At 51.4% G+C, this 21,061-nt stretch overlaps 1 long non-coding RNA gene across 1 annotated transcript; it reads left to right on the forward strand.

Annotated features, from left to right (window-relative positions):
- The first annotated feature begins 17,578 nt into the window (after positions 1–17,578).
- LOC309871065 lies at positions 17,579–20,260 on the forward strand. Its single transcript, XR_014315002.1, has 2 exons — positions 17,579–18,083; positions 19,866–20,260. It is a non-coding gene; the product is annotated as an uncharacterized lncRNA (long non-coding RNA).
- Positions 20,261–21,061: the final 801 nt, after the last annotated feature.

A 21,061-nucleotide genomic window follows, 5' to 3' on the forward strand; every position in this document is an offset into this window, starting at 1 on the left:
GGATTTGAAATCAGGATGTATGGTTCTAGAAACCACCCTCTTAACCATTGTACTGTACCAACTACATCCATTAGGAGTTCCCTAAAAGAGCAGAACCATAGTAAGTGATATAAAATAAGGATTTTTAAAAAGTAGCAATTAGATGTTCTGCAACTTGGGAGCGGGTCAAGCAGTTCATGCGAGACTGTGTACGACCATGGGCTTGACCCAGCAGAACTAGGAGGCCTGGGCATGAAGTAGGAAAAAGAGCAAGGTCAGACTGGGACCAACAGGGAAAGCAGAGTCTGCATCTGATCCTCAGTGGTCTGTCCTCAGTGATGCGGGTTGCCTGGGGGGTGAGTTGGTCTCCTTCACTGCACGGCTGTGCATACACCTGGCCAGGATTTGGAGACCCTGCTACAGCAGGAGCTGTCGTGGCTGCTGCCACCCCAGGCCAGCAGGGTGAATGCACCCATCAGTGACAACACGTGGGGACAACAACAGCGTCTGGCCCCAGGCCCCACTGCCTGCGGAGCCTAACGCCAACCATCCACATCTCCCCAAAATGTCCTGTACGCAACCCTGAATCTGAAGAGTGTATGGCAGGGAATTCTGGGAAATGTAGTTCCAGTTCAGATAGGCTGACACAAGGCACAAGCCTTTAGATACTCAAATATGGAAGTGCCCAGAAGAGCACCAGTAGGTTCTTTCCTGAGGACGTGGTGAGTATTAGTCGTCTTTTTCCTACAGTTCTTGATGGAGGAATTATGGACGCGTCTGCCAATGTGGAAGGGCAGCTGTGAATAAGGATTCGAAGGACCAGGGCAGATAGGTTAACAATGGCAGCAGGGATGAAGCGGGTATCCGGCCTCCTCGTAATCTCTCCATCATTCTCCCAACCCACCAAGGACACCTACCGTAAATGCATAGATGACCCCATAAGGAAGTGTTTCAATCATACCTCCCTCCCCCGCAGCAAATCGCCAGAGAACTTCATAATGGCCCAGTCGGGTGAGGGTTCTATTCCAAGAGGCTGGGATAGGACAAGGGGTCCTCCCTGAAGCAAGTGGGAGAAAAAAGGTGGGCCAAGCTGAACTCGAGGGCAGCCCGGGTCCTAACGCAAGGTGCCTGCAATGGCGGGGAGTAGGGGTGCTGGGCTTCAAGGTTGGGAGCGAGAGCAGGAACAGGCCCAGGCTGTGGAGGAGGCTGAGGGTCTTGCATGACTGCCTTGGAACCTGGCTAACCTCTGGGGGAAGCAGGTGTGTGGTGTGGGGTGTACTGATGTGCTCAGGCAGGTATCAAGCCACCGAGGATGGGCGGGGCATTAACACCCATAATCCTGGTGGATTGGAGAGAGGACAAAGCCTGGCTTGGATAAGTGTCATTTCCTGCTCATTCCCCCAAAGCCAGTTGCTGAGCAAGTAGGGAACTTCTCTGTCTCTTGTCACCGATGATCTGGCCATGATTCTTCCCAAGAAAAACACCCAGACCCTCTTCTAAAGGTATGCATATATTGTATCGGGCAATCCTCATCCTAACTCTGCACATTAGAAATCATCAACACCATTTTGTAGAGAAGTGTTTACAGAGCTTTGGAGCAGTGCATGGCTTGCTTGAGGCTGATCCCCAGCCAGTGGTAAAGCTGGGATTTGAACCCAGGCCCCTCTGAATCCAAAGCCACTGTTCTTCTCACTAAAGAACTGGCTGGAGTTTTGGACTCTGAGGCTTTTTCCGCTTTGAAAATCTAAGAGATGCTCAAGAGTCTGAAACCGGGTCTTTAAAAAAATACATTTTCAAATATTCAACTGGGTTTCTTAGGATCTGAGAAAAGAGGACAGAGTTGTTTCTTTAAAAAATGAAGGAATCCGCTAAAGGCTGTATTCATTATAGTTTTTCCTCTTGAAGCTCAAATTCAAAGCAAAATTATAACAATAAACTCAGACTTTTTAGAAATCAATTGCAATCGCTTTTTTGTGACTTTAATTGAGCCCTTTGCAATTATTGGAGGGTTTTTTTTTTGTTGTTGTGTGTGTGTGTGTGTGGTTTTTTAAAATGAGCACATTTTACTTCTTTCACCTGACAATTCTGATTCTTCCTTTGAGAAGAAAGGCAGATCCTCAACAGGTATTTTTGGCCAAAATCACAAAGAAGCAAGAAGGGAACAGTGTGATGAATGGAGCTCCTGCTGCAAATGTGCAGGGGACATGTGTCCTCGTGCTGGAAGCCATCCCTGGGGAGCCAGCAGGGAGCAGCACAAACTGATATTCAAGGGGCCCAATATGACCGGGCTTTGTCGCTTTTGGCTTTTATTTCTTATTTCCCATTTGTGTTCTCTTCGCTCCAGCAATTCAGCATTCAGAAATGGGCATATCCGATTATTTCTCATCTTTGCAAAAAAAAAATTTCCCCTTTTATAATAAGAATCTTTGCCTTTGGGGACCTGGGCCCAAGGACCCAGAGTGAGAGTGTCGCTTTGCTGGGCACTGAAAGGACATTCATTCATCCCACCCTCCGGGAACAGACCCGATGAGCTCCCTGCCCTCGAGGGAGTGCACGCTCAGATCGGTGGGATCGCGCTATTCAGTGCCATCAGCGCACGGCTGTAGACCCCCAGAGGAGGCACAGAGCTCCTGCAGGGGTGCACACAGGCACTGACGGGCACCAGCACTGACGAAGGGCATCCTCTGGGCGGCACAGATCTCGAGAGCTCACAGCAATACCAGGGAGAAACCGTCAATGCCATTTGGAAGATGAGCAAGCCCAGGCTCAGAGCCGCGGAAGCCCTTGGTCAAGATCACCCAGCACGTCTGCGGCGCGGCTCCTCCCTCTGGGGCAGGCACGCTTGAGAACCCTGCCGCCTCTCCTGTGCTCCAGGCTCCCCCGCATCCTGGAAGAAGGCACTGGGCAAGTTCCAGTGCCTCAGGCTCCCTCTCTTCCTCCAAGGCCGATTCTTCGTGGTCCTGGTCCCTTTTGCATCAAGGTTTTACTTTCTTCTTGAGGAAGGAGAGCGCTGCCTAACGGGGAGGGGTGGGCGAAAGCCCCAGTGGCAGAGCAAACATTCTCCCTCTTACTCCTCCCCATGCTGGGGCCTTGTGCCCTTGCGCAGCTCTGATGGCAGGTGGGCCACTGGCAACGCAGGGAGAGAAGACAGGGGCTCCTTTCAGTGCAGTAGTGCCCTGGGCTAAGAGGTGGCTCATCTCAGCAGAAGCAAAATAGATGTCTGTAGGTACTTCACCCTGAGCACTGGTTTTCCTCATCTTCCCACCTGGTCACATGGAGGACTTGACGCCCTCAGGGTAAAGCCATGGTGCCCAGGGACAGACAGGCTGGCCGGAAGCCCAGGGCAAAGAAGACAGTTTGGGGAGGAAGGACAGAAGGTTTAAGAGACAGGATCTCTTTGGTGGGGGGCAGGAAGGAGGGACAAACAGGGCACCAGGTAGAGACTGGGGACAGTCTGGGTCTGGCAAGGGCGTGGTTAGCCCACGCTTCCGCGGGTGTCTGCCTCTCCCGCCCCCGTCACCCTCTGACTGAAAGGCAAGGGGCTCAGAACCAGGCTCCGACAAAAAAGCCTTGATTGTTGGCAAGAGAGGTTTTCTAGAACAGCTTCCATGGCAACCGAAGAGACCTGAGAGAAACAGCCCAGGAGCTCCTGGTTGCTTAGCAAATGCTGTCTGCTCGGCACCTGCCTAAAGGGAGGGGAGGAGGAAGGGGAGGAGGACAGTTTGGGAGAGTTCTGCAAATAATCTCTCCTCTTGCGCTGGATAAGCTTGAGGTCACAGGAGGACTGAGATTTCTAGGCCTGCAGCCTGCCTCCCTTCTCTTTCCACAACTCTGGCTCTTTCTCATGGGGGAGGGGAGCTCATTGAACATTCTAGTTCCCAGATCCAAGCCATGTCCACCCTGACCGCTCTGACCCCAGACACCCTTGGACTAGAAGCAAGCACCCCAGTGACCTGGTCAGCCCTTAGAGGCTCTAGAAGCAGGCTTGGAGCTATGCGGACAGCATGGCGTTCCGGCAGCTTGGTACTTGGAGCACAGTCTAGGAAGCAGGTTTGGGGCATAGATCCAGGCTAAGCATGTTGCCAGGCTCCAGACAATTCCGTGCCTGATGGAGGGGTGGGGTGGGGGGCCCTCTAGAGCCTGGGCTTAGGGCACCAACCTGCTCCCCTGGGTCTCAGGGGGACACTATTTATGGTCTGGCTCCCACACAGTTGCTGAACAGTAGCATCGGCTGATGCTTGGAATCTGGGAACCTCACTTTTATGCCACTGTACGCGAGCATGCCGTCTAGAGAGTGATGGCTCCGGTGGCCTTCAAGGGTGGGGGCCTGGAGGGGTTCAGCTGGTGGCCTGCCAAGTAGTCTCCTGGAGACGGCAGCAACCTTCCCATTCTGGCCCCAAGTGTTCCATTTCCTCCAGGGGGGGTGACCTCAGATGGGCACAAAGTCTCTCCCCGCCTCAGTTTTCCAAATTGCCAGAATCTGCCCTAAGGCTGGCTTCCCTCTCCCTCCATTCTTCTCACCTAGCGCAATCTCTGTAACCTTCATGCCGGGAAGGCAGCAGGGGTGCAGAGAGAAGCTGCACAGACGATCGTTTCGTTCATGAGACTGCCACTGGCCCTTGACGTTGGCCTCCTTTGAGGTAGGAACCATGTCTGAGTCACCTCTGGATCCTTAGGACGGCAAACAGAGAAAGCTCCGCGAGTTTTGTCGAGTGGGAGTAAAAGGGAGGAGGGTCCTGGCTGGAAGCTGGCGCGAGCCTTGGTCTCTAGGTCGAAGCAAGTGGCTGGGGTAGACATGGGGTTGTGGCGGGGGCGCAGTGGAGCCATGGTTGGAAAGCTGAGCCCTCAGCAGCATTGATCCTTCGGTCTAGGCGAGGGGGGTACAGACCTGCAATCGTCTTCTCCTTTGTCACTCTACCAAAAGAAGCCCTAAGGTTTGTAGGACAGCCAGCCCTGGAGACGAGAGCCACAAGCTGACCTTCCGGCTCAGGCCACTCCAGGCCTGGACCAGCATTGCTCCCTCTGAGCCATGGGGCTGGTTTCTCATCAGCCTCGGACCCCCGGCCACTGCAGCGCCAGGCGGGTCGGACGGCTGACATCTCCCAGGAAAGTCATTCGTGCAAATGGCCGGGAGTGCCCTGAGCAGGGGGTTTCCCGGACACAGTCTGTGGGCATGAAGGTGGGTTTCCGTGTGGGATGGAAATGAGGAAAAGCCCACAGAGGACCTGGTGAGAGCAAGACTGATGGGGTCCGCCAGAAAGGCTGATTTCAAGTGCTGGCTCCGCCCCTGGCTCCTGCCGGTCAGTTTCCTCATCCCTAAAAGAGCGGTCGGTCTTCGTCCTGACTCAGGCGGGGGGCGGGGCGTGGTTACTGTGAGGATTAGACAATACAACCCAACATTGAGCCTTTGGCAAAGAGCCTGGAAGCTATCATACTCAGCTTCATGAAGGCCACGAAGTCACAGAAAGATGGAGCCTCCGTATGGGAGGCACATGGGACCCACCTGCTCGCCTGCCTTCCACCTGCGTTACAGAGGCCAGGAGCAGCTTAATTTCAACAGATGGTCCTTCTGTCCTCCAAAATTCTGCATCCCTGAGCCCAGAGTTCACAGACCCCAGGACCCTCTACTTCCAGGATCTCATTGCATCTCTACACCCTGCCTGTGAGCTCGCGGAGGGTCTCCCCATGGCATTGGCCCATCCATGGCCACCCAGGCAGTGGAGATGGAGCTGGACCCCAATGTTGGACCCCAGGGCTCTTCTTAGGCAGCGAGCCTCCCACTGGGGTGGGTGTTTCACACCTTTCCGTTAACGCAGGCCTTCTGGGTTACTGATGTCCTGCCCGCTCCTCATCCTGTTCCTGATGCGGTCTTTCACATCAGGTCCACTGTAGACTGGGTGCTGTGCTTGGTACTGGGGTAAATAAAACCAAATAGAGGAAAAAGCCTCCCCCCAAGCCCCCCGGAACTCAGAGGAGAAGCCAGCATGTGGTCCTGGGGCCCAGAGGGGTAAATCGGCACAGTTAGAATTTAAACCCACACAGATCTGGTCCCTAGTGGAGTGCCCTCTAGAACCTGTCAACTACTAAAGGACTCGCCTTTAATCATGGCGAGAATTTTTCCCTAACTCCAGCTCAGCTGATCTGGCGAAGGAACCAGGTTTCCCTGGAGAAGCTGCCTTGGGCTACCATGGGTCCCCTGGCCCCAGGGGACTCACCGGCCAGCTGCATGGGGAGGTCTCTCCTGCTGATCCCCACACTACTTTCGATCGCTATAAAAAAAAAAATGCTAGGAGTGGATTTAGCAGTTGTGAAACTTAAAAAAGCAAGTTCAGAGCTGGGAGGCATTTCCTTAAGCACAAAGTAATGAAGTGGCTGGCCTGTCCACCCAGCGTGCTACACACACACGGTCAGCATTACCAGCAGGTGCAAAGCCATTCTGCAGCCCCGACCGGGTGGGGTCTTCCCCAGGGGAGAAGAGCCCTGCTTCTCTGTTACAGACAAGTTTTTTTTTTTTTTTTTTTTTTTTTTTTAGAGGACTTTTAGGTTCATGGTGAAGTTGAGAGGTAGGTATGGAGATTTCCCACATACCCCGCCGTCCCACATGTGCCTCTCTCCCGCCCCCCGATCCCCACCAGGGCAGCACCTGTGCTCTAGGTGATGAGCCTGTGCTCATGCATCATTACCCCGCGAAGTCCAGAGTTTACACTGGGCTTCCTGTTGGTGTGGCACGTCCTGTGGGTTTGGACAAATAGGTAATGGCGTGGTCACGGCTGAAGAACCCTCTGTCCGCAGGCTCGTTCATCCCTCTCTTCCCCTATCAAGCCCCGGCAGCCGCGGATCTTTCCACAGCTCCATCATCTTGCTCTTTCCAGAAAGTCTTAGAGTTAGAATCAGCCCTTATGGATTGGCTTCTGTCACGTAGTGATAGGCATTCACATTTCCCTTTCATGGCTTTCGTGGCTTGCAGCTTTTCATCTGAGGTGGGTGATTCCCCATCGTCTGGATGGGCCACGCTTGTGTATCCGTTCAGCAACCGCATGACATCTGGCTGCTTCCAAGTTGTGCCAAATCTGGGGCAAGCTCTCTCCCCCCCAACCCAATAGGCATAGCCTCCCGTATCTTCAGCATCTGTCCTCCCTCCCCCCGGCCGGTGGGGCATCAACATGTCATGATCACCCAAACTTTTGGGTGCTAGAAACATCCCTCCAAATGTTTTTGTGTGCACATTAAGTTTTCAGCTCCTTTAGGAGCTGAGTGGGGTCCAGCAGAAGGCCCAGTAGAAAAGAAGATCACAGTTGGCTTCAAGGAGGACGTGACCTTGAGGAATGGGTACGTCTGGACCTGGGAGGAACAAATTGCTCAGGGTAGTTGAGATGTAGGAGAAAAGGCAGAGGAGTAAGTCGGAAGTCCCTGGCCTATACAAAAGTCAAAGTTAAAAAAATTTTATAAGGCTAAGGAGCGAATCCTAGACACCCCTGGGTGCCATGTTTAGAGGTTTGTATTTTGCCTCGTAGGAAACGGGAGCCATGGAAAATGTTCACTTTTACTCTTTCCAGGTCAGACATGAGCAGCTGTGCTGACCATTTCAATGAGTTTTGGCCCTCCCTGTGAGCTGCCCCTTGCGTAGGAAATCTCCCAGGGTCTAACAAGACTCTGGAGTTTGAGGTTCCTTCACCAAGACCTTGGTGAGGTTCCTTCTGGAGGCTTCGGCTGGCAGCTGACCATGGTGCCCAGACCCTCACCTGGATTTCCCAGCACCTTCAGATGGCCCAAGCAGCTCCAAACTTTTAGGACTCCATCTGGGAACTGGCCCCCAGGCTTAGGGGCCCTTTCTGCAGAAGGGCGTTGATGGAAACATCTGCTCAGGCCAGAGAGCAAGACCTCTTGTTGCCACTTGTCCTTCTCCCTTTGTTTCTCTTAAAAACAGTAATTACTGTCGCTGTTTCTTAGGAAAGACACTGAGGCCCACAGGGCTGTGGGGTCCTTGGGGTCCATGAGTCATTAGGGCTGGGCCTTGATCCCCCCTTGTCCCAGGAGGCCCTGGCATGCTGGTTACAGGTGACTACAGCCCTGGTTTCCCAATTTCTGGGCCTAGAGGAGCATGTGTGGGGGTGGGGGCGCACTGGTGTGTGTGTGTGTGTGTGTGTGTCTGTGTGTGTGTGTGTGTGTCTGTGTGTGAGCTTCCTGGGCTTTTGTTATTAGAGAGAGGGGCCCATTTTTGGCTTTCTCCTCTGTTGCCGCTTATTTCTGGGACCCTCCTCAGATCAGAGCCAGTTGAGTTCAAGGCCTGGGGGCGAGGGGTGAGGTGGGCTGTGCGTGGAAAGAATGTATTCTTTCCTTGTTGAATAGCCCTCTGGGCCAGAGTTGCTTGACCATTAACCTAAGTGCAGGGTCCAGGTTCTATTGGCTTTCTAAGGACCTACAAAAATATTTGAGGCCTGAAAATTTTATTTGTTCCAAAATATGTAAAGCAAACAGCCAAACTAAATTTCATAAGTATTTAATTGGACGTCTATAAAACACTTAGTCTGCTGGAACTCAACTCTTAGAAATATATACTTCATCTGGGAAGTCTGATTGCCATGGAGGGAATGTGTCTCTCTCTTTGACCCCAAATTCGTATGTTGAAATCCCACCCCCAACAAGGTGATACTAAGAAGTGGGGCCTTTGGGAGGTCGGGAGGTCATGAGGATGGAGCTCTTCTGAAAATCAATAAAAGGAAACCCTTTTAAAAAGGAGTCAGAAAGCCAGAAGGGGAACGGGCCCTACCACTGGTGGCCAATTGGAGACCCAACAGGATGACACGTATTGCGCAAGTTGATGCCCCTTTAGCTACTATTTTATCATCCTAGCAGGATGAGGAAGAGAGGCTTCCTCCTCCCCCAGCAACAGCCCAACCAAAGAGAGACAGTTACAGCTCAGCCCATGAGAAGCCAGTGTACTCTGAGGTCCGAGTTTACTCCAGTGAATTTTTTGTTTACAACAGCCTTCCCAACTACCCCTTTTCCTCTGAAAAACCACGCTCTTCTCTTTTGTTCTCCTGGCTTGCCCATGGTTTTGTTGGAGTTTGTAGATCCTGGACTATAATTGTCCATTATTCCCAAATAAACTCATTTTTGGTGGTAAAATAACTGATAGTTTTGTTTGTAAAGTCCACGCCCTCACGAATGGGATTAGATCCCCTATAACAGAGTCCTCCCAGGAGCTCCCCTGCTCCTTCTGCCATCTGAGGATCACACAACAGGGGGTTGGCCGTCTGCGTCCCAGAAGAGGGCTCTCACCAGAACCCAGCCTTGCTGGTGCCCTGATTGTGGCTTTCCAGCCTCCAGAACTATGAGAAATTAATTTCTAATGTTTCTAAGCCATCTAGTCTGGGATCTTTTGTTATAGGGGCTCAAATGAACTAGGGCATTGATGATCTATAGATGTCTTTATTGTGAATTAAATCAAGCATTTTCTTTTGAAAGGGGTCAGAGTTTCCAAAGGTCAGACTGGCCAGACTGGTGCATGATTAAAATAATTGTCCGGAGTGTAGGATGAGAGAAACAGGGACAGCTCTGGACAGGACCCAGACATTGCCATGTTGGCTTTCGCTTCATTGCTCAGGAAGCGAGAAGCCTTTGTACTGCCACCACTTTTCTCACCGTTCTTCCTATTATCATTATTGTACAGGTTTTAGCTTATTTCTAAATATTCACCACCATTGCTGCTATGACCATAAGACCACTGCTCTGCAGTCACACCTGTGGTTCTCTCTCCACCTCTGCCTCAGCCGCTCTCACCCCTGTAACTGCAGCCTGTAGACTTACTGCCCCTCCCACCACCTTTGCTGTTACCATCGTAACTAAAGCTGCTATTACCTTCAATTCTACTATTTGCTCACATTTATATAACACTTCCTAATTTATGGAGCTCTTCATACCAGTTAATTAATTTGACCCTGCTCACAAGCTGACAAAGCGTCAGATGACCCAGGGATGTGGGTCACCTTGTCCCCCTGCCATTTTGGACCTGGGGCCCCTCAGGGAGCTGTTGAGCGAGGGCTATACAGAATGCTGTTAAGGTGAAGCCATAGGTCACTGGGCCCACTCACATTTCCCAACCAAACTGTGGGGAGGTATTGGGCATCTAGAGGTGCACTTGGCTCTTTGTTGAGCACCTGACATCTCTGTAGCAATCAGACACGAGTGGAGCGCGGTTCTCTAGAGAGTCCAAAGATCTGGGTGCCTTCCACCATGTTGGGCCAATGGAAGAGCACTCAAGTGAAGGCAAACCAGAGACTGTTGGGTGGGTTTCCTGCTAGGACTTGGCCTTGGCTGTATTCTCTGTGCTTCCGTACCTCCTGGCTCATTTAAGCGAAGCTTTCAGCCATATATTGGAGTCCCTATTTTAGGCAAAGAAAACTGCTCAGAAAGGGGGCATGACTGCCTAGCATCACACCGTGGCCTACCAGTGTCCCCTGTACAGAATACCAACTTGTTCAGGTTTTAGAGGCCATGTACATAAGGAGAGGTAGGGTCCTTCCACAGCCCCTGGGAAAGAAATGTGAGTAGTCTGAGAACCAACAGTGCTAATTCCATTTCCTGGACCAATAATTTTTTTTTTTTTTTAAATCACGGAATGGCCATATGATGCAATTCTAGCCAACAAGGAGTCTGCTGGGGGCCTGCACACTGTAAAAAGGGAGCACGAGAAAAGGATGTGCTTCCTTCTGGTGTTTTGATGTTTTTATATGATGCTGTGATGTTTGGATCTACTGCAGCCATATTGTGACCATGAGGGGACGAGCCTGAGAATAAAAGTCTATCATTGAGCATGGCAGGAGAGAAAGTTAGAAGGAATCTGGATCTGTGGTGATGCCATTAAACTGCTGAATTAACTAACCTTGGAACTGCCCTCCCTCTGCATTACTTATTATGTGACATAAATTTAGCTTAATGTTTTATTTTTCTGTACGTATTTGTTTTGTTTAAGTCACCTTTAATGAAATTTTTTCCTTGCAGTTGAGAGCAATAAAAAATGATTCATTGAAAAATATTCCATTTACTCTGGGTCTTTGCACATGTTATTCCCATTGACAGAATTGAGAACATTTTCTTATCCGTCTGAAATGCTTAAGTAAGTCCCTAAAAGTCAACTTGGATGTCACCTCCTGCGGAATATTATTGCCCAAAGAGTTTATCATTCCTTCTTTGTGTGTTCACTATACTCAGTCCACACTTGTGTGTTTTTTTTTTAAATATTTTATTTATTTATTTGAGATAGAGAGAAAGAGAGAGCGACCATAAGCAGGGGGTGGGGGCGGAGGGAAAGGGAGAAGCAGATGACTCCCTGCTGAGCAGGGAGCCTGATGCGGGACTCGATCCCAGGACCCTGGGATCATGATCTGAGCCAGAGGCAGACGCTTAACCGACTGAGCCACCCAGGCACCCCTCTACTGGTATTGATTGCAGACATATTGTAACGTGGCATCACCCCTCCCTTGACACCACTGTATCCTAAGGGCAGATGAAGGGTTTTGCTTTCTCTGTTTCTCTAGCTCTTAGGACAGAGCGTGGCACAGAATAAACCTCACTAAGTGTTCGATCGAACTGAATCGAGGGGCATGAAGCATGGGAAGTTGAATTAACTACAAGACAGGAAACAAGAGAGAGGGTCCAGTTGACAGATGAAGTCACTCAAGTGTTCGTTGTCTTTTAATGACCTTCATTCAATTAAACAGATACTTATTTGGCTATTGATGTAGCTATCTGTGTAGCCAATGGAAAACAGATGTTTTCTGACAATCTCTCTCTCTGGCCTTCCAAAGACGGTCTTAAGGACAAGATCGCCGTCCAGCCTCCCCACTGCCTGGTTATTCCTCTTCTCCCAGAAAGGCCGCGAGATGTACTTGAAACAGGACTCTGTGAACATTGCCAAGGGTGCCTGCAATTAATCCCAGTTCTACTCTTGCTGGGCACGACCCTGGGAAAGTCACATCACTCACTACGCTTTTAATCACCTATAAATGCGGATTATTAATTCTGCCTCAACTACCTACCGAAACTGCCCTGAGACTCCCAGGAGGCCGAGGCTACACAAACCTCTTTGATCGCTGTCAGGTGCTCCATACCCTTTGCATGGAGATCGCTGGCATCCACCATCAAGGCTGTTCTCGGTCCTGTGAGCCCTTGTATTAAGCACATCTTTTTATTCTGATGCTCTGATGTCTGGGCCTGACTGACCCTGGAAGGACACCCTTCTGTGGGACAGCTAATTCCTAGAGACAGTAAATGCCTCACTGAGTGTGTCTGTCCTACGTAAACCCACCAATCCAGAGCTGACACCCAACGCCTCCTTTATCAGCCTCTCTGATACCCCAGGGCCATGTATCAGACAACCAGGGCCAGCCCCCATGCCCCAGAGCCTGCTGAAACGATCCAACCTAGCCAATTCTAGGCCAATTTACCTGCCTCTCCCCTTCCTTCCCATGAACACCATGATAAGAGCTTTCACCCCATCTGCCTCCTGAGCGACCCTGGTGCTTCCTCTGTGGTGTGGTGGCCCCCTTCCTCTTAGGATGTGTGGGCAACAAACTATGTCTTCAGCGGCCTCATCACACCTGACTCATAATAAAACCCATGTTTGAGAACTGCCCGGGCAAGCAGGAAGCTGGGCAAGGGAGGAGGGAGCAGGTGAGAAGTAAGGGGTCATTCACTTCTCTCTTTTGGAATTTCATCTCTGAGCCTTCTCTGTGACAGGATTGAAGAAACTCAGGAGGAGTTTCACTCTTTTGGCTCCTGTGGCATCCCAGCCCAGATGAGGGGCAAAGACAGGAGCCACCGTGTCCCTTGCAGCCTGGGCCTCATGGACCGTTTGAAAATCTTAGAATATTGAGAAGGAAGGGCGTGCTGGTTGTGACTTTGGTCCTTTCGAATGCACAATACCAACCCCAGCTGTGCTCTGGAGAGCTGATTAGAATCCCCTCAACACTGGACCAGGGAGGGGCCTTGGGAGCCTGAAGGAAGTGGGCAATGGAATTTCTCACCTGCTCTTCATCCTTGGAGCCAGAGGCTGTGCCCTGGATCCCTACTCTTGCCTGGGAGGCTTGCTTGTGAAGCACCAATGAAAATGTTTAGGGAAGGAGAGGACTTGGGAGTCTGATCACAGCTGTCATAGAAGGCCAACAGCCCCTGATTCCCCCAGACAGATTGAGGGGGCTCTGTGCTGGGGCAGCTGCAGGATATTCCCCGGACCTGAGGCTCTGGGACCCTCACCCGGGGGGTCCCTGACGAGCAGTGCATGGCGGGCAGGAGTGGAGGCCTGATGGGCTTCATCAGGGCAGCAGGAGGTTGGGGGGGGGCGGTGATGACATTGTGGAATTTGGTCTTGCGGTTCGAATCCTGTCCTGACCGTGGGCACGGCCTTCCTGGTGCCTGGAAGCTGAGGTGGAGTTGATTTGGGAAGAGCTCAAGCAGGAGCTTTCTAAACAAAGGCTGAGGCGGATTCACCTCCTCCTAGAGCTTTGTTTAAAGTAAATACCAAGCCAAAGGGTGATTAGAACAGTGGGGCAGGAACTGAGATCATCTGGGCCCCACGAGTCCCAGGCCGAAGTAAAAGGCATCTGGTGCCTCTCGAAATGGCTTATCCTGGTTCCCTGTGGCTGCCTCTCCAGATGCCAGCCTGGGGGTGCTCCCTGAACGCAGCCTGCAGCCCTCTGGCCCCTTGGTCCTCCTCTGGAGGCAGCTGATGCCCTTCTCGAGCCTGTGTTAGGCACAAGCACCAGACTCAGCCCCAGCGCCAAAACGCATCCTTGGAGGGGAATAAACACATCCTAATCAAAACAAAACACTTCCAAATGGGAGTTTCCTGTTGGAATTTCCTGGCAGCTCCCAAGGCAGTCGTGATTATGGAAACACTGATTTTTTTTTTTCTCCTGCGGGGGTGTGGAGGGCACATGACAGTGATAGTCTTAGCTTCCCTTTTCTGGACAGGGACAGCGGTGGTTATCAGAGGAGGCAGCCTGCGATCGGTGGTAGATGCTATCACAGTAACCCAGCGAAGCTGCTGCTCCTGGCAACTGGGGAAACAAGCTCCTTTTGACGGATGGGCTGTGTTTCCCTCCTTTAGAAATGAAAGACACTTAGAAAAACCTGTATGCAGAAAGCTGGGCATCATCTTAAACCCCACCTATCTCACACGCCACTGGTGACGAAGCCCAATGCATTTACCAGCTGAAATTCTTCCACGTGCCTCCAGCACTTTCCAGACGCAGACTCCCACGTCCTTGATTCAGCAGGTGCGGCCCTTCGCAGGTCGTCCAGCCCCGGCCTTCCTCTGCATCTCAGTTTCTGCTTCCCCATTCATGCCTTGTGCCTCAAGCTCACCAGCTGGTTTATGCCATGGTGTTGCCCTGAAATAGGTTTCCCTGGGTCTGCTGACTATATTCATTTCCCAGGGCCCCTGTGATATAGCTCCACAAGAGGAATAGTGTAAACCACAAAAAATTATTGGCCCACAATTCTGGATGCTTCTAGTCTAAGGTCTAGGTGTTAGCATGCTCCCTCTGAAGGCATTAGGGAAGGATCTGCACCCCACTCCCTCCTGGCTGGCTTGCTGACAGTCATTAGTGCTCCTAGAAGTACCATTCTGTTCTTCGTCTTCATGTTCACGTGGCATTCTTCCCGTGTGTCTGTGTCCAGACTTGCTCTCTTTAGAGCTCGCCTTAATGATCTGATTTTAACTTGATTCCCTCTATAAACACCCTCTCTCTGAGTAAGGCACCATTCTGGGATATTGGGGGCTAGGACTTCAACATATGATTGGGGAGGGGCGCAATTTAACCCATAACTCCTTTGTTTTTAAGACTTTCCTTTTCTCATCTCCCCTCTGTCCTCTTTCTGCTCCCTGTAAGAATGGGCCACCCCTTCTTTTGTGCCCTCACTGGATTTTGTACAAAAACCATCAGAGGACCCAGAACTTGGTTTTTGGGCTATGCACAGGTTTCTCTCACTTATTACACTGTGAGTTTCTCAGGGAGAGTGCATTACCACTGTGTGTTCTTGGGGTCCAGAATAATGACAAGTGCCCAATAGGTGCTCAGTGTTTGCTGGATAAATGGGTCACTGAAAGCTTGTAGCTCTTAGTGAAGACATGAGTTGACTCACACTTCTGCCACCTGAATTACCTGCAGGGCCCTCCAATTTGTTTCTGATGATGCAGCTGGTTTCCCTTCTGTCGACCATCCCCACTTCTGACTGAGTAATCTATAAATACAAAACTGATCAGGTTATTCCCCAGTGTCAGTGGCCTGCCATCCCTACTGAGCCAATCAATACTTCCTACACTGTGGCTATTTGTTAGTATAATTAGTAAATAGATAATGTTGCATCCATGCAATGGAACTTTATGCAATCATTTCATGTGTAAAGACAGTCATTAGTGGGGCAAAAGCTTGGGCTATATTCAAAATAGTTAATGACTGGCCAATCAGGCAGGGCGTGGCCCAAACAGCGTCCAGCCATAAGTAGCCGGTGTGATAATTCGCTGTCATTGTCACTCTAGTGTGAGGGGAGAGAAAGGGACACAAATTGAGTACACAGTGTATGGTGGGCAGAACTTTACAGTGGCTCTAGTGACCTTTGTCCTTGGCAGGGATTATTTTATGTTCCATGGTGAAAGGGAGATTACTCAGGTGCGTCTAATGTAATTCCATGCACCTGGAAAGCTAAGAGTTTTCTCTGGCTGACAGTAGGAGAAGTCAGAGACTGAAAGCACAGGAAGGATTTGACATGCTCTTGTGCTTGAAGATGGAGAAGACTTCAGGCAAGTCCTGGAGAGAAGCTGCTGTAGAAGCTGGAACACGTCCCTTGCCAACAGCCAGAGGGAAACAGGGACCTCAGGCCTGCCACCGCCAGAGACTGAAGTTGGCCAAACCAGCTGAGTGAGCCTGCAGGACAGTCATCCCAGCTCCCAAACACGAGATGGGGGGCGGCCATGTGGCTCAGTGGGTTGGGCCTCTGCCTTCAGCTCAGGTCATCAGCTCAGGTCATGATCTCAGGCTCCTGGGATTGGGCCCCACATCGGGCTCTCTGCTTGGCAGGGAGCCTTCTTCCCCCTCTCTCTCTGCCTGCTGCTCTGCCTACTGTGATCTCTCTCTCTGTGTCAAATAAATAAATGAAATCTTATAAACAAAAACAAAGACAAAAAAACCCCACAAGACTGGCTTACCCTTTGACTTGGACCTAAGGGACTGTAGGCAGAGAACCCAATTGAGCCCACTGGGACTTCAGACCCCACAGAACTGTGAGATGATAAATGGGTGTTGCGCTCAAGTCCCTGGGTTTGTGGGAAACTGTTACATAGCAATAGAAACCAGTACAGAATGGCATAATCACTTATAAAAAAATGAGTGAGAAAACCTGCTGGCACGTTCATGGGGGTTGCCTTTGGTGATTGTTTTCCTGTTTATGCATTCTTTACTGTAGTCCCCAAGTGCTTTATGGTGTGTATACTCTGCTGCTATAACGAGCAAACATATTTGTCTCAGCTTCTTCTTATTAAGATCTAGGCTTGTCGAGGACAGGGGCTGATGATCCTTGAGAATGACTCAACGGCTATTTGAAGAAACAAATTTGGCTTTCCAAACCAAAATGAATTTGCATTTCCAGACATGATCTTTCATCCCAACAGCAGCATTAGGCCCAAAGTACAGGCATGGAAGTGGCAATCCCACGGGGTTAAGTGACTTGATCTGAGACCCCACCCCCAAGACACAAAGAGTCCGCATTTGAACCCACGGCTGTTGGTAGACCAAAGGAGCCAACGCATGATGCTCTTTACCTTCCTGGTCTGCTTCACGGCATTTGCTGATGCGGGCCCTGTGTCCCACCCAGAGCTGGGAGCTGGGGCGTAGACCACCAGTCCTTGTTCTTAAGCGTTCCCAGACCGGTGCAGACCAGCAAACGTAGCTCCAATTCCCAGCCCCCTTCCCTGCATTGCTCCCCAGGTCCAACCACAGGCGTGGGGTCCCTTTCATCTCTGCTGATCGCTGCTCAGGGCCTGGTGAGTCATGTTTTTTGGAGGCCCGATTTTCCCAGTATCTTCAAATATGGAATAGCCAACTGTGTAAGCCGGGCCCTGGTGGCTCCGGGAGGCCTGATGCAGCGCTCGAGAGAGGACCCAGCACCGTTGCCTGACTCACCATAACTCTATGCCTGTGTTTACAACAGATTTTAAACAATTTGTATGCTGTCGACAACCCCCCGCAAAAATGCAGCTGCACAATCCCTCCTTCCTGAGCTGACATCCCTGTTTAGAGAGGGACATCCGGGCTTTTCTTTTTTCTCTCTCTCCTTTAAAGTGTGATTTGCAAACAGCAGAGAGCTCCCCCAGTCCAGGGCCAAAGTCAGCCTCTTATCAGCGAGAGGCCCTGCAGGACGATTTGGAGGGTCCACTTCCTGTCCAGAGAGGAAGTGGCTAGGTCTTGACCTCGGACATACTCTCATTTCCAATCATTTTCCAGCCTGGAATGCGGTGATTCAGTTTCCATTTATAAAGTGAAATTAGTGCCTGTTGAATACTTTGCCTGAGGGAGGGGGGAGGAAGGAGGAAATGAGAGCCCCTTCCGAGCAATTCTCTCCGTTCAGCTTGGAGCTGGTCTGCGGTGGAAGGATTTCCTCATGTTCAAGGTGTTAGCAGCCTCTCTCCGGAAGGGCCCTGCTTTATGCTCCTCTGCAGTTTAGAGAGAGAGAGAGAGGAGAAAGGTGACCTGCAGCAACGTGCCCGCAGAGGTCTGGCTGTCGTTGAGACTCGTGTTTCTACAACACCTCTTGCTCCTCTAAGAGCTGTCACACTCGCTGCCTCAGCACATCCTCAGAACACCGCTGGGAGGGAAGCTGGGAAGGCGTGGAAACTTCTTTGCCAAGCATGTGAATTCGAGAGCTTCTGTGGGAATGACCAGGGAAACGGCGGGGAGGTTCAGCGGACCCAGCCGGGACAGGCAGTCAGGAGACCTGGTTTCTGGACCTTGCTGGGTCCCCGTTTCCTTGTGGGACTCTCTGGACTTTGGTTTACTCACCTGTGACGTGGGAGGACAGCCCGAGGCACTGGGGGTGTGCAGCCTGCGAGTACAAGAAGGTGGGGTTGACAGGTTGGTGGCAATCATTGTTGCCTGAATAAATAGTTCTAGATGAGCAGCTCCCCCGAGCCCTGGAGGGAATCCTTAGAGAGCCGGGAACAGGGCCAGGGGGACGCACTCAGTGTCAAAGCTCGGTTGACCAAGAGACCGATGGCTGAATGCACCCCTCAGGTTAACTGGGGGTGAACAGGGGGCATGCAGGAGCTCTGAAACCAGGGGTCAAGATCTCTGTCTTGCCCTCCAAGGCATGGCCTTGAAGGGTGCAGAGAGCATGGCATGGGGACAGGCTCTGGAGAGCAAGGTGAGGTGGCCCAGTGCTGAGCAAGGGGCTCAGACACGAGAAAAGCAGAGAAAACCCCAGGGCCTGGACAGTAAGGGACAGAGGATTCAGAAAGGTTGGTGTCTGGGTTCTGCCAAAACCTACGGAGCTAAGCAACTTTCCTGAGGCTTCGTAAATGCGGATTCAGGACTCAGAGACTTTTGGCCATGCCTCAAAATCTCGTCTCTATGGACCTCTCTACCTTCACGCTAAAGTGAGAATGACTGATAAGATGTGCCTCTCCGGTATGTACTGATTCCTGGAGGGTGGGTGACTTGAGCGGCATCGTGGGGACCCTTGGATGTCCCCTTGCCTCACACCACTAATCCCATCTTCGTGAGGGGACAGACCAGCAAGAGCACAGGCCCCTCTGGGAGCTGGTGGGGGGTGCACCAAGAGCAGAGACCATGGTGGGAGGGCCCCAGGCAGCCCAGAGAACTGATTCCAAGGCCAAGGCTCCTCCAGGACTTGCCCCCTGCCCTTGGGTGACTGACATGCCCTACCCTCGTCCTCACTGCTGCTCCGAGTGGGGAGAAAGGGGTGCCATTGAGCTGGGAGTCAGGGGGCTGGGCAGGGGATGTGTATTCATAAGTTCAGCAGGCTTCTCCGGAGGCAGCAACCTCCTGCCCCCCAGGAGGAGCACACGTACCAGCAGGGCGCGGCGTCCTTAGCATCCTGGGCTTTGGCGCACCCAACATTTGCTATTCCAGGGCGTTTGCTCTCCTGGGCCTCGTGGCATGGAGACCTGTCTTCCTTCTTTCCCTCCCTCCTTTTCTATACGGAGAAATTCAGCATGCCCTCGAAAAGACAGGCCAGACCCCTGCTCCTCTCGGCTAGCCCTTTCTCTTAAAACTTGACACTTCTGGGGCACCTGGGTGGCTCAGTGGGTTAAAGCCTCTGCTTTTGGCTCAGGTCGTGATCCCAGGGTCCTGGGATCGAGCCCCACATCCGGCTCTCCGCTCCACGGGAAGCCCGCTTCCTCCTCTCTCTCCCTGCCTAGTCTCTTTGCCTACTTGTAATCTCTGTCTGTCAAAAAAATAAATAAAACCTTTAAAAAAAAAAAAAACTTGACACTTCTTTCCCCACTTGATTGTGATTTTATATCTGTGTCTTACCTCTCCTGCCAGGTTCAAGGTGGGGAGTGAGAAGGAGTTCTCCCTCATTCTCGACCCACCCGCAGCCAGTTCCGCTTGCCTTTCAAATTGATCAGAGGTGCCTGGGCGGTTCACTCAGTGAAGCATCTGACTTCAGCCCAGGTCGTGATCTCAGCGTCCTGGGATGGAGCCCCACGTTGGGCTCCACGTTCAGTAGAGAGTCTGCTTCTCCCTCTCGCTCGGTCCCTCTCCTGCTCATTCTTTCCCTCGCCCTCTCACAAACCTTAGAAATTGATCAAATAAAATCAGGGGAAAAAAAACCCTAACCATGTGAATTTTTTTTTTTTACTATAGCTTCTATGGGAGCGGCGGCAGAACCGAGGATCAGACCAGAGCCTCGGGATAGAACAATGCGACTTCCCCTCCTGCTCCAGGACCACTGCTCTTGGGGATCTGATGCTCACCAGCTGGGAGCTTGTACCCTGGGAAGTTATACCCCAGGCTCCTAGGAACCCAGAAGCTGGGGGCCTACTGTTCCATGAGAATCTGGACTCTGCCTCTGACCCCGGGCCCGGCATTTGCACCTGGGGCCCATGATTCTAAGAATAGCCATGAGCCTTTGAATGCTGTACATATGAACATGAGTCTATTTTTAGGAAAGAAGCTGACATACTGTCGTCCAGTTCTTAAAGGATTCTTTATAAGGCTCTTTTCCCAGAACTCTTCTAAACCAGTTACTTTGACCCATATTCTTGGTCTCCTGTCTGTTCTGTTCTACGTCCTTGAGTTTGAACTGACTTTTTTTTTTTTTCTTCCTGAAAGACCAGTCCTGCTGAATTCAGAAGAAATTATTAATGAGTCGCCAAGGACTATCCAATTTTCCTCTTAAATTTCTAGAAAATGTGTCTAAAAGCACTTCCTGAACTCTGTCATAGATGGTGGGGCTAAAGACATAAATAGACGCTGACCAAACTCTGCAGCGACAAGTGGTCCGGTGGGAGAGGCAGACAGATAAACAACTCAGTGGCATTGACCGTGAGGGAGACAGATGGGCGAGAAGGGACAGGTGCTGTGCTCCGTAGAGGTGGGAGGCAGGGAGGCGCCACAGGTAAATAGTTCTCGAGCCGTCTTGAGGGACAACAGGACTACAGGAGAGGAAAAGTCTTCCAGTCAGAGGTACCAACCTACGCTGAGACGCAGGGGTATAGAACAGTGTGGAGAATGCTAGAAATTTCCAACACTTCCATACAGAACGTGGCGAGAAAGGAGTCAGTGGAGGCTGATGTTGGAATGGAGGCAGGGGTAGATCATGGAGGACACTTAGGAGCTTGGAATTTCTCCTGTGGGATGTGTTGGTGGATAAGGATCGCGGTCCTTGAAGCGCAGAGAGGGGGCCGCAGGGAGAGAGAGGGTGAAGGTGGAGAGCTCATTACAGGGTGTGCAGTGGTGCGGGTGTGAGGGGACGCATGGCCGCTGGAGGGGACGGACGTGAGCTGGGAAGAATTCAGGGCCGGCAGGGGCCTTAGCACCTGATGGCAAAGGAGGTGTTT

This window comes from Mustela nivalis, assembly GCF_964662115.1.
Source record: "Mustela nivalis genome assembly, chromosome: 8".
Taxonomy (NCBI): Eukaryota; Metazoa; Chordata; class Mammalia; order Carnivora; family Mustelidae; genus Mustela; species Mustela nivalis.